We start from the raw sequence: 3,950 nt of genomic DNA on the forward strand, positions 1-3,950 counted from the left end.
TAAATACTGTATGTGAAAATACAGGGTCTGGCAGAAGTAACGCCTGCTAGAGTGTGGTTGGTAGGGAAATAATATGGGTGTGATAATTTATAGTTTTAATTTGAACATTTCACCTAAAATGTCATGGTGTGCTTGAGTGTGATATTGTTATGTTATAGAATTACATGCTTATGATTTTGTAATAAAAGATTTTGTAACAAAAAAGGAGTGTTATTTGCGCTGGACCCTGTATTTTGCAAGTTATAAAGCTTTTAAAATATGTAGTCAACCTTTCCTACCTCTTTCATTTTCTTCTTCCTCCAGCACATATGTAAGTCACACACTGAGTCTTATTGACACAGCTCCCTTTAATTTTTTTTGCCTTGATCTTTTTTGTTTGTGTATTGATCAGCAGTCATTCATTACTTCAGAGGCAAGCTTCATCTGACAATTTATCACATCGACAGAGAGATACTGATAGATTCTTCCTAATTTCTTGGATGTTTGGCCAACTGCATGATATCATAATTCAAGAAGGAGACGTCTTGAAAACTTCCTTTTGGAGCTCCAGAGTTTTAGTTTATCCCACTGTATCTGATTAGTGTGCTTCCTGTGAAGAAACACATGGGGGCAGCACTCGGGAGTTAGGAGTCTGTGTGCAGGGGACAGAAGTACTGCATAACCCTCTATGCTAATTGAGGAATTAGGCCATCAGGACATGCTTTGCTCCAGACACTTAATAGACACACTATCTGGGTGGCTGGCATGATCTCCTCATTGTATAAGCATGAAGCTGAGATTCAGAAAAGCTTCATAACTTGCCCAAAGACACAGAAAAAACTGGAGCAAGACTTGACCTCAGCTTATGATTTCCAAGACTGTATTGTTTCCCGGACGCCTGGAGATGGAAGAGTGAATGAGAATGGAAAGGATGAAAACCAGGGTCAAACAGAGCTCCCCAGGCTGGCATCTGCCAAACCACTCGTGGCCTCAAATCCAGTTTTTCCAAATCAGGATTTCCTCCTGCCTACACCCCTACCTTCCTAAGTTATATCTACTTCCCCTCCATCATCAGCCCCATCTTAAGTGTCAGCTTCTTCCCAGCAAACTAATGTCTTAAAGACTTGAAGCTGGTTTTTGCTCACTGTTTCTAGAATGGACTTGTAAGTAGAGACACTTGAGTCCTTGAGATTGAGCCCAGGTGTGGGATACAGTTTCTCTGGCTTCCACCAACCATGCTGGGTAATCCTAACAGCACAGCGACAACAATGCAAGTGCTAAGGTTGACTGAGTGAGTATGATGTGCTAGGCACTGCTCTAACTGCCTTGTACCATTTTATTTAATCCTCAGATAACCCTTTGTAGTACCTATTAATGCCATCTTACCATTGAGGCACAGAAAGACCCAGCAACTTGCCCAAGGTTACATAATTGTAGTAAGTCCACAGTAGACCACGATCCATTATCATCACAGTCCTAGTTCTCTGTTGCCTTTCAGAGCAAACTTGGGTGAACTGCAATGACCATGGATTCCTACATGTGTGCTTTGTTTATCTGATCTCTTGCCTCAGGTTGCATGATGTCTGGTGCGGGAGTCAAATGCTCCACCTTCCATGCAGTCCCCACAGAGATGTATTTAGTGAACAGTGTTGCCTTTTCCTCATGAAACACTAATGTTCAGGGGCCTCCTTGTGAAGGCAGAGAGAAGTAGCCTATTCTAGGTGTCATATTAATGCCTCAGAATATATCAGAAAAAAACATACTTCAAACTAACATTAAATACTGTTATGGACTAAATTGTATCTTCCCCCTTCCTTCCCCATTTTTATTTTGAAGTCCTAACCCCCTGTACTTTAGATTTTAGAGTATAACTGTATTTGGACAGATGTTATTTAAAGAGATAATTAAGTTTAAATGAGGTCATGAGGGTGGACCCTAGTCTGATATGACTGGTGTCTTTAAAAGGAGATTAGGACACAGACACACAGAGAAAAGACCATGTGCAGACACAGGGGGAAGATGGTTTTTGATAAGCCAAGGAGAGAGGCCTGCAGAAAAAAACTTTTGAGTTGTTGAGAAATAAATTTCTGTTGTTGAAGATACCTGGTCTTTGGTACTTTGTTATGGTACAGGGAGCAAACTGATACCATTTGGGTAGAAAGATGTAGGGACTACCTCTCTTTGGTTGTGGTAAAGGGAATGGTGGGTGCATGCCTGCAGTTTGGGGTATACATGCTGTAATTCTGGAGGGACTCTGTCTTCTGGGGAGCTGCCTGGAGAGGAGGGATAAGCTGGGGTCAGCAGAGGAGGGAGGTTCTGTGCTAGTCTGACACCATATTTTTAGAGCATGCTTGCTCACCAGCAAATACTAACTGATCATCTATTTATTATGTACTCACTGCTATGCTGGACCTGGGTGATAAGTGGTGATCAAGATAAACCACGTGCCAGCACCAGGGAGCTCACAGTATTTGGGTGCAAGCAGTGACAATCAGGTATGGAAGATGCCAGGATCCATCCCTCCAGAGCAGCACATGTAGCACTTGGGGGTAGGAGAAGACTTGTTGTAGCAAAAGCACCAATGTCAAGACATGAGGGATGGGTGAGCTAGTGCATCAGGGAGGAAAGCAAAGAGAGTCAGAGGAAGGGAAAGCAGCTGCAAAGTCTTGCAGCAGAAAGAGAGCATGACTTCTGAGGAACTGAAAAGAAGTTTGACATGGTGAGAGAGCCCAGTGGAGAGGTGAGGCCCCAGAGCTATGCCGAGCCAGTAACATCCATGGACATGCTGTCTTAAGACAATGGGAAGTGACTGAAGGATGTTATGCTTGGTCATTTGTGTGTGTTCATACATGTGCATGTGTATGTGTTCTATGGGCATGTGTGTGTATGTGTGTGTGTAAGCACTGGTAGAAAGGAGTTTCCTAAAAGTGTTTTAGTTATTCAGAATCCCAAATTATCTGAATATCTCTAGTGCAGGATGTCTGAAAGCGTAATGGAACCTCACTACAGAACCCGTACAGACACACCCGACCCCAGGATTCTGTCCTTATCTCTGTTCCATTTTAAGTGCTAAATTCATGACTTCCTGAGTATTCCAAGTTTAATTCACAATGAAATAGAAAATACAGCTCAACAGTGCTGTGGTGGTAGCCAAGGACAGCCTCCTAGCTGGTCTGTGATAGAAATACTGGCTTGTGGAGGGCGATTGTACATGGAAGATTCGCTTGTCCACCCGTGTCGGGCTCAGCCCCTCAGACCAGCAGGCCCTGCTTCTCGCAGTCAGGCCTTCTCCTCACTTCTGCTGAAATGTAACAAGGACTTTTGGTTTTAGGGATTAGCCCGAGAATGAGTCTTTTTGAAGCTTTCACAAAGCCGGCAAGAATTTCACACTATTTTGAGTGCTGCAGGTGAAGAATTTAACAGCTGGTGGGAGTGCAAATTAGAGCCAATTATAATTTGATTGACCTGCCTTGACAATAAAACTGTCTTCCCTAATTTAAAATGCCTGGCAGGATCCCCTGCCCTGGAAAGGTGGTGATTTCAAACGAAGAGCAGCTCAAACTAGGAAATTCTTTAACAACCCTGTGACAGTAATAAAGATTTATTTGTATGGCACTTTTCTCCCTCTCGGGCTGAAAGGGCTGTGTTCGAACAGGAGTAGCACGTCACGTGCAGGAACGAAGAAGCAGCGGGCTGGCAGCGATGACTCCTGGTGGTGGCGGAGGAACTGGAAGACGCCCGTATGTTTTGGGAAGGATGAAGGAACGGGAAAGTATCTCAGTTCCAAAGTGTCATGCCGACTTGTCACAGTATTTGTAAAGAAACCAACCGTAGAACTGAAAAGTGTTTTCTTGAAAAGTGTTAAAAAATAGCATATGAAAAAGCCTTTTTTTCTATGTGTTTGATTTTAGAAGCTAATTTATTCCATTACCTTATTTAAATAGGATAAAAAGGCTTCGAATTCCAGTTCA

This window comes from Phyllostomus hastatus, unplaced genomic scaffold (genome assembly GCF_019186645.2).
Source record: "Phyllostomus hastatus isolate PE091 unplaced genomic scaffold, TTU_PhHast_1.1 phas_contig_80, whole genome shotgun sequence".
NCBI lineage: Eukaryota > Metazoa > Chordata > Mammalia > Chiroptera > Phyllostomidae > Phyllostomus > Phyllostomus hastatus.